Raw genomic sequence first — 9,361 nt, forward strand, 5'->3', positions numbered from 1 at the left:
ATCCAAGAGTCAATCAGCCAACAAAATACAAAGGCCATAAGATAGATCCTAGACAAAAATAAAAAAAGATTAACTATTCTAGATTTAATAGATATCATGGCTAGAGAGATCAGAATCTGAAGTGTCAGAGATATGATGAGGAGATGTAGGATCACATCCCTCAAGCTTCTCAAGTCGTACGTACTAAGCTGTGAGCATATGAAAAATAGTAGAGATATGAGGGATCAAAGTCTGATCTGAGTCATCCTGAGATGTCGACCTCTGAGCAAAGACTGAGGTGACAAACTGCTGAGATAAAATGGAGGCAACACGCTGGGACATCAGCTCAATCTGTTCATCTACAAGTCTGAACTCCGAAGGATGTACCCTGCTTCTTGACTGTGGAACAGAAGCATGCCTCCTCACTGACTCTGAAAGACCAGCCTCGTGATCAGATACAAACTGAATATCAAGAGATGCTCTGCAATCACGAGGAGGTGAAGACGATCCCTCCTCCTCTGCTCTCTCCTCAACACCCTTTGACCAACTGCCATCAGTCTTTGAAAAACCCATGCGGTGCAGTGTGTAGCGGTTGATGGTCTCGGAATGAGATAATCTGGCAACTGTCTCCCCCTCAAAATAGACTCCGAACCTCCTAAAGATCAGGATGAGTGCCATACCATAAGGTAAGTGAGCCTTAGACTTGTTCAGGGTCTCCCTCATGGCCTCAAACATTAAAGCAGGAAGGTTCAAAGGGGTCTGGGTGATCATATGGTACATGATGCAAATATTTCTACCAGATAAGAGGTCATGCCTACCACTCCTAGGGACAAAGAGCTTGGTCACCATGTGATGCAAAAGCCTCATTTCCATGGAAAGATTTTTTGCTTCTAATTTATTCAAGTTTCCGGTAAAAGCTCTCCCTAAGATAACATTAATTCCTTCTTCTTTGATTGGGAGCTCCATATTAGTATAGCCTTCACAAGGCAAGTGCAGGATTTGTCTCAAATGCACTGGATCAAAAATAATATCAACACTTTTCACTGTAGACTTTACTGTTCCATTGCAATAACTCAAATTTAAGTAAAATTCTCTGACCAAATCAACATAAGTATTTTCTTTCAATAGACAGTAAAACTCTCATCTTTGATTTTTAATCTTTGTTCCAATGGAGAACCCTTCTTTTTCAAAAAACCTGAAATCTATATTTTTTTCAGATTTTGCTTTTTGATCAGAGAGGGATACCTTGCTTGGACTGATTGGGGACTGTGTAGAAGTTGAAGCAAGACCTAGAGCTGGGATTGGAGCAAGAGAGGGCTTGACTGCCATTCTTTTTCTGCGCACACTCTCTTCCAACCCACGAACAGATTTTCTTCTTTGCGGTAGCTTCATTTTAGGAGTCATTTAGACAAAAGAGATATGCAAGGAGCTTAGGAGACTAAATAAGTGGTAGAGAGGAAAGGATTTTAGAAGAAAAAGCAAAAATTTTGGAGAGGTAAATCATCGGTTTGGAGAAGAGGGGTAGAATCTAGGGCAAGCTTGAATCGCCCAAACGAAAAAGAAAGAGGAGAGAAAGTTGGTTCCTAAATGGACGATTTGAAGGGTGAAAATCGGTGGGAAGAGAGATTTGAGAGAAATCTTCGGTTTGAGGGAGAAGGGAGGGAGAGCTTTTGGTTCGGTGGGAGGAAGAAGAAGAAGGGCTGAGTCGGCTCAAAGAAAATTTCTCAATAAAAAGAGAGCGCCCGAAGGATTTTGACAAAATTACAAGTTTACCCTAGGATCGATCCTGGGGGTCGACTCATGGCACAAAAAAATTCATAAAAATAATGAAAAAATTTAAAAAAATCTGAAACTTTGAGAAAAAAATATCTACCTAGAGATTGATTATGTGAAGTACAGTTTTGAGCTTTTAAGAGAAAAGAAGAGATGAGAATTGAGCTCAACAAATTTGGTTCAATGAATTTTTGGCATTAAGAACTTGAAATTAGAGAGATACTTAAGCTGATGGATCAAGGATTCTTAGTTCTCTTCTAATTTCACAAAATCTATCTTCACTTAAGGCCTTGGTAAAAATATCAGTCAATTATTTCTCAGTACATACATAGTCAAGAATTATATTATTATTTTGAACATGTTCTCTTATGAAATGATGTCTAATTTCAATATATTTTGATCTAGAGTGCTGAATTAAATTTTTAGTTAGATTGATAGCACTAGTGTTATCACATCTTATGGAAGTTTTATTGAGTTTGATGCCAAAGTCCTCAAGTTGTTGCTTAGTCCACAAGATTTGAGTACAACAACTTACGACTGCAATGTATTCGGCCTCGGCCGTAGACAGTGCTACCAAGCTTTGCTTCTTGCTAAACCAAGAGATTAAGTTAACTTCAAAAAATTGACGAGTTTCACTAGTACTTTTTCTATCTAATTTACATCTAGCAAAATTGGCATTTGAATATCCTATTACGTCAATTGATGAGTCCTTAGAATACCATAATCTTAGTTTGTGTATCTTTTAAAAATTTAAGAATTCTTTTAACAATATTTAAGTGTGATTCTTTTGGATTTGATTGAAAGCAAGCACATAAACAAACACTAAACATAATATATGGTCTACTAGCAGTTAAATACAATAAAGAACCAATCATCTCTCTATAAAGTTTTGAGTCTATATTTTTACCTCCTTCATCCTTCTCAAGCTTACATGATGAGATCATGGGTATACCAATTACTTTGGAGCTCTTCATTTCAAATCTTTTGGGTAGTTCTCTTATGTACTTGCTTTGGGTGAAGGAGATCCCTTCCTTTGTTTGTTTGATTTGGAGTCCGAGGAAGAATGTAAGTTCTCCCATCATGCTCATCTCAAACTCTCCCTGCATGAGCTTGATAAAATCTTGACAAAGAGTTTCATTAGTAGACCCAAAAATAATGTCATCAATGTATATTTGTATAACTAAGATATCATCATGATTTTTTTTAATGAAAAAGGTTGTATCTATATTTCCTCCTAAAAAATAATTGTTAAGCAAGAATTTACTTAACCTTTCATACCAAGCCCTAGGTGCTTGTTTCAAACCATATAATGCTTTGTTTAATTTAAAAACATGATTAGAAAAAGTATGATTTTCAAAATCGGAAGGTTGTTCTACATAAACTTCTTCAGCAATATATCTATTTAGAAAAGCACTTTTAATATCCATTTAGAATAACTTAAAATTCATAAAGTAAGCATATGCAAGTAAAAGTCTAATTGCTTCTAATCTAGCAACAGGTGTAAAGGTCTCATCAAAATTAATTTCTTCTTCTTGATTATAAACCTTTGCAATTAATTTTGCTTTATTCCTAATTACATTTTCATGTTCATCCAGTTTATTTCTATATACCCATTTTGTACCAATTACTGGATAATTTTTAGGTCTTGATACTAAAGTCCATACATTATTTCTTTTGAATTAATTTTTAGGTCTTTGTATTTTAAATAATCTTGATAAAATAAAATTATTTGATCAAACTGATCTCTAATCATTAGGCAATATACCGACCTCCACCTTAACTCTTGTTAGACACTATTAATTTTATCATCTCCAATCTCTGTTGAACCACCTATATCCTAGTCTAATCTTAATCAGATGAAGTTAGATGACCAAACCGATCCAAACTTTTGGATATGACTATCCACCAATCATGTCGTTCTTAATTATCTATATTCTTTCTAATTATTGGACTCAGTTCAATACAGGAGCATAGTTATCTTGACAAGATGTCCCATGATGGGATACAATAATATGATCTATAATTAAGAAGTTTAAAGAGAAAAAACTTTCAGAATTATTTGGATTTGCTCAAATGCATATAGGGTAAGTAATATAACTCTTTTTCTAGATTTATCGATGAATTATATAATATTTATATTATTGAACTTTGAGTTATATTGTTTGTGATTTATGAATATGAAGCATGATATATTTTGTTAAATTTATTTTATTATAGAATATTATTTGACGTATTATTGAATATATTGATTCTATTATGGAGTTATGATCGATTGATTTTAATTGTTGATGATTTTATGTATTATTTGATTGAAATATAAAATTAATTTTATCAAAAAAGAGATTCAATTCAAGATAGATTTTAACTCATAGCCTAACTATGCATCAGAATTCTATCAGTGGGGGTTGTCCACAAGTACATCAATATCCTAGCATTGGAGGTTATGCACTTGTATATTGATATCCTATTAGTAGCGATTATATGCTGGTACATCAATACCTGCCAGTAGTGGTTATGTGCTGGTACATCAATACCCTACTTACTGTGGTTATACATTGGTACATTGATGCTCTATCAACAAGGATTGTGCATAGTAAATCAATATCCTATCCATAGGGATTGCATGCTAGTACATCGATATCATGAGTCAAGATTATATGCTAGTATATCAATACGCTACTAGTGGAGATTATACATTGGCTTATCGATATGCTGTCAGTTGGGTTATACGTTAGCACTTTGACTTGGACTATTCTGAGCTCATTCAGACCAAGCCATAATGTATAAGTATGATCATAGTTCATGGCTATCGAGGTAAATGAGATATTTTGAAAGAAATTGATTTATAAGAAAAAATAAGTTTAAAAATAAATTTTGAAAAGATTGAATTCATATGCACCTTATTTTGATAGTATTGTATATTTTGAATTGAGTTTTGAAGTGATGTGCGCTATATCCCTATTTTCAGTATATTATTTTTCTTGACTTATCTAGCTAAAGTCCTCATTGCTTACCAGACTGTGAAGCTCATTATTCTTTCTCTTTTTCATATTCAGATGCTTAATTTTAGACATAGATACTATTTTGGAAGTGAGATTAGAAGTGAGATTCAACAACATCAATATTATTTGGATTTAGATTTATTATTATTAGGTAAGATTTATCAATCAAAAATTATTTGATGTAAAGACTTTAAAAGTATATTTATTAGTTGGATTGGTTAATTGAATTTAGATTTTTAGTTATTTAAATTAAATCTGCTATGATGCTTTGATATCGTATGTGGAATGCCTTGCATGCTAGCGGAGAGAGTCCTCTATGAGCATGCGGCAGTTGTCATGGCCCTAGCTCATGATCTTAGATTGGGGGCATGACAAAGAGAAAGGGAGGGAGGGAGGAATAGAGAGATGGCAGAGACCCCGATGCTGGCAGTCGAAAGGCCATGCAGGCCCCCGAGTGACTAGAGGAACAACTCCACCCTCCTCCAAATCAAAATAGGGGGAGTGGGAGAATTGAAGAGAGGAAGAGAGAGAAAAGAGGAAGATAGAGATGGAGGATACGCCAGCGGTGGCCATCAGAGAGGTGTAGAGGCCCCTGGATGACTAGAGGAGCTACTCTACCCTCCTTCGGATCGAATAAAGAGAGAGGAGAATTAGAGAGGAAAAGAAAGAGGTGGGAGGAAAGAAGAGGGAGGGAAGGAGAGGGAGATGGCAAAGACCCGACGTTGGCTACTGAAGGATCGTGCAAGCCTCTAGATGACTAGAGGAGCAGATCCGCCCTCCTTTGGACCAAAGTTGAGGGAGGGGGAGAATCAGAGAGAAGAAAGGAGAGAGAAGGGGAAGGGAGGGAGAGGGAGATGATGAAGACCCTGATAATGGCTACTAAAGGGCCGCAGAGGCCCCCGGATCATTAAAGGAGTGGCTCCACCTCCTCCATATCAAAATAGGATTGATTGTCCCTATTTTAAATTTTTTTATTTTGTCAACTCATAGTAAAATTTGCAATCCTATTGTAGGTGAAGCTTGTAAAATATAATTCGATCGAAAAAATGATAAATCACTACTATTTCAAACCGAAAGATGAGGAGAACTTTTAAGGGCCTTGGAGGCCACTGCCACCCTCTCCCTCTACTTCTCTCCCTCCACTCTCTCTCTCTCTCTTCCTCACTCTATCTCTCCCTCTCCTCCACTCCTCCGATCATTCTGAAGCCTTTGCAATCCTTCGACGACCTCCAACAGCCTCCTCGACCTTTTCCACTCCTACCCTCCCCCATTCTATCTCTTTTTTTCTTTCTTTCCTTCTTCCTTCCCTCCTCTTTGCCGTTGAATGGCAGAACCACCTCGATTTATTGCCTATACAGTTCGACATATCCTGAACCATGCAATTCTGTTCGATTCGACAGATCATGGTACAAAGTTTGCTCATTGAATTGTGTAGGTCACTTGTCCTTTTATCATTTTCGATAAGTAAAACCGGTAGGAGCAGGGAGTAATCTAGGTTTGAGAGTTCATACTTGCAAGCTTGGAGCTTTTTGCAGCAGATATGTATCTTACTAGCTAATTAATGGCATTATGGACTTGTAATCAATGATTTACATATTTTTGAATTATAAAATTTTGAATATTTGAATTTTGGATTTAGAAGCTCTACATCAACAACTTTTTTTATTGTTTAATTTATTGAGAGTTTTGGATTCATTTATATATTATATGAATTGGACTTTTATATAGATTGGTATAGTTGGCTTCAGGTTATCATGGGTGATATCCTAAGGTAACATAGCCATATCGTATCCCGAACTTGGGGCATGACAGTGACCCTCCATGTCAATATGGAATATGGTTAAATCAGAATTTACCATCACCAAATTTGTAGGATTCTATTCGGTATCTTCCGAGCTATCTAACACAAGCCTTCAAAGGCATCCATTGAAGACATGTAAAATGGGGTCATGTTTCACGCACAGGGAGAACTTTTATCAGGATCTTCAGGAACTATAGAAATAGAGTGCCTATTTGGCATTGCTGTTTTTTGGATTTTTGTTTGTCTCTGAATTAGTAATATACCATATGAAGATTGATGTTGGACACAACATTTCCATAGAACTTTTATCAAGCAATAAATATCTACTTTCCAAAGTTCTCATGATTTTATGATAAGTGAGAAGGACTTAATCTGAATGTAATTTTTAATTTTATGGATATAAAATCATGGCTACTTTGATATTGCCAAGAAAAATTAAAAAAATAATTTATTTTATATGTGTAGCTCTTTTTTTTTGAGAGAGAGAGAGAGAGAAAGAGTATTGTATGTGCATTCCTAATGTCGTTTGAACTCATTATGGAGATTTGTTCTTGCCATTTATTGATTTATCAGTAAGTTTAAATATTAATAATTTCATATAATAAAGAAAATAAAATAATATAATATTTTTGCTATAAATTTGCCCTATGATTATGAATATCTGGTCAAAAAATAGTTATGTAGCTCAAAAGGCTTACAACCCACTGATTGGGTCCCTAATAGATCTTCAAAATTGTACCCAAGTTGATCAATCTATACATGCCAAATTAGACCTGCCAAAATGTCATTTAGAATTTAAAATATAAATGGCCTAATCAAGAGAAGGACAAAACCAACAAGACCCTTGATTTGAAAGATAGAGGTGCAAAACTTAAATATAAAGTCAACTTAGATAGGATATAAGTGAATTTAGACTTATAGTAAATCAACACTATATTACCTAGTTCATTGGTTTGGTAGGTTTGGATTCGGAACCATACTTCGGTATTTATTATCTGCTAATATATCTAATACAATATTAGAGATGAAACATGTATTTATGTGTAATTAGTATAGGTACTTGTTGGAATATAGCATAGTTATAAAATTTGATTAAGAAAATAAAAAACTCTTTATAATAATAATAAATGATATAATAAATAAGAATTAATTGGATTGAAGTCTATATAATTGTTATGTTTTACAAGACTTCTATATTTTGATCACTAAAAGTGCTCTTCCCTACTTTCTTTTGTCAATCACCCTTGTTTTTCAAGGGCACAAGTCTCTCACTAGCTTAAATCCATCTTTGGAGTGCTTCCACACCTTTGAATCCCCTCCCATATTAAATAGTTCTAAAATCCTTTTATTAAAAAAGATATTGTTTTATCTTTTTATTCCCCACTTCTTAAATCACATTGAAATGTATTATGAAAGAAGAAAAATCGAATCACTAGTGATTTATATATAGAATCTAATTATTCAAAATAAAATTAATATGGAAAGCTCATGTGAGCTTGGTCATCTCTTCCATTGCAATCTTGCATGCAATGTCATATATAAAGTATGATGAGCCCGCCTTGTATGTTGCATCACATATAAAATATGACATGCTCTGTGGTTGAACTAGACCATCCAATTGACAATTGGACTAAAGTCTTCTATAGATTCAAAATTACTAATTTACAAGATGTTTTGCTAAAGAATAGTCTCCTAATTCACTCTATTTTCAGGTCTTCTCTTTAAATAATGTCTAAATTTTTCAATTTATACATATGACCATTATTTTAGACCACAAAAATACAACTTGCATCATGAGATAAATATCCAAACTATCTCTAAACAAAGTAGAAGTTTCATGATGACAACACCTTGTCACATAATTCTAGAGATGAAAAAATCATGATATACACCTAAGAAGGTAGAGCAAGATTCAAAATGTTTTACATCTACCCATATGTATATTTTTTCTTTTTTCATTCAACATAAACTTTTATAACCTTTGCTCTATTTATACATACAAGATACAATATGCTCATCTACATAGATTATAACTGTAATGTCCCATCCCAAATGGACCTGAGACCAATTGGGCCTGGTCCACTTGATTGGCCCAGTCACACTGCGTGATTTTTAAAGTATCAAAAAAAAAATTAATATGGTGAAGAAGACTTCGATGAGAGGAAAGCCAATTCCAAGAAGGATTTGGCCTCCCCTCCACTTTATTTAGGGACCCTAAACTCCTTCGAATCCCACATCGAGTTCAAAAAATTTTGTCAATGATTTCTAAGTCTGATCAGATGCCACCAACCACCATCATTGCCCAAGCACCGCTGGAAAAAATAAAATAAATTCCAAAATTTTTGACTGACCCTTCTCTCCCTTTTCTTCAACCCTTGCAGCCTTGATTCTGATTGGTTTGTCGTTGGATTTTTCTTGAAAGAATCAAGCCCTATTTTCTCCTATTTTTCTCTGCTCTTTTTCTTGATTCCTTGACACCATTCGTCTCATTAATCGCTAGACTAGAGATGCTGTTGCCCCATGATTGGATGCATCCTCAGCCACTGTCCCGTGATAAGGTGAGACTTTATTGATTCCGGGGAAGAAGAGGATTCAACAGAATCTCCTTTTCACCCAAATGAAGAAGAAAAAAAAGAAGAAGAAGAGAGAGAGAGAAAATAGAGAAAAGAAAAAAAAAATTCTCTCTTCCCTCCTCTCTCCATAATCTCTCTATATTTTTTCTCTATAATCTCTATATCTAGTTTCTCTCTTTATAATTTTCTCTCTCTTCATTTTGTCTTTAAGATTTTTTGGATCTTCAAAAAGA

The sequence above is a fragment of the Elaeis guineensis genome, chromosome 7 (genome assembly GCF_000442705.2).
Source record: "Elaeis guineensis isolate ETL-2024a chromosome 7, EG11, whole genome shotgun sequence".
Taxonomy (NCBI): domain Eukaryota; kingdom Viridiplantae; phylum Streptophyta; class Magnoliopsida; order Arecales; family Arecaceae; genus Elaeis; species Elaeis guineensis.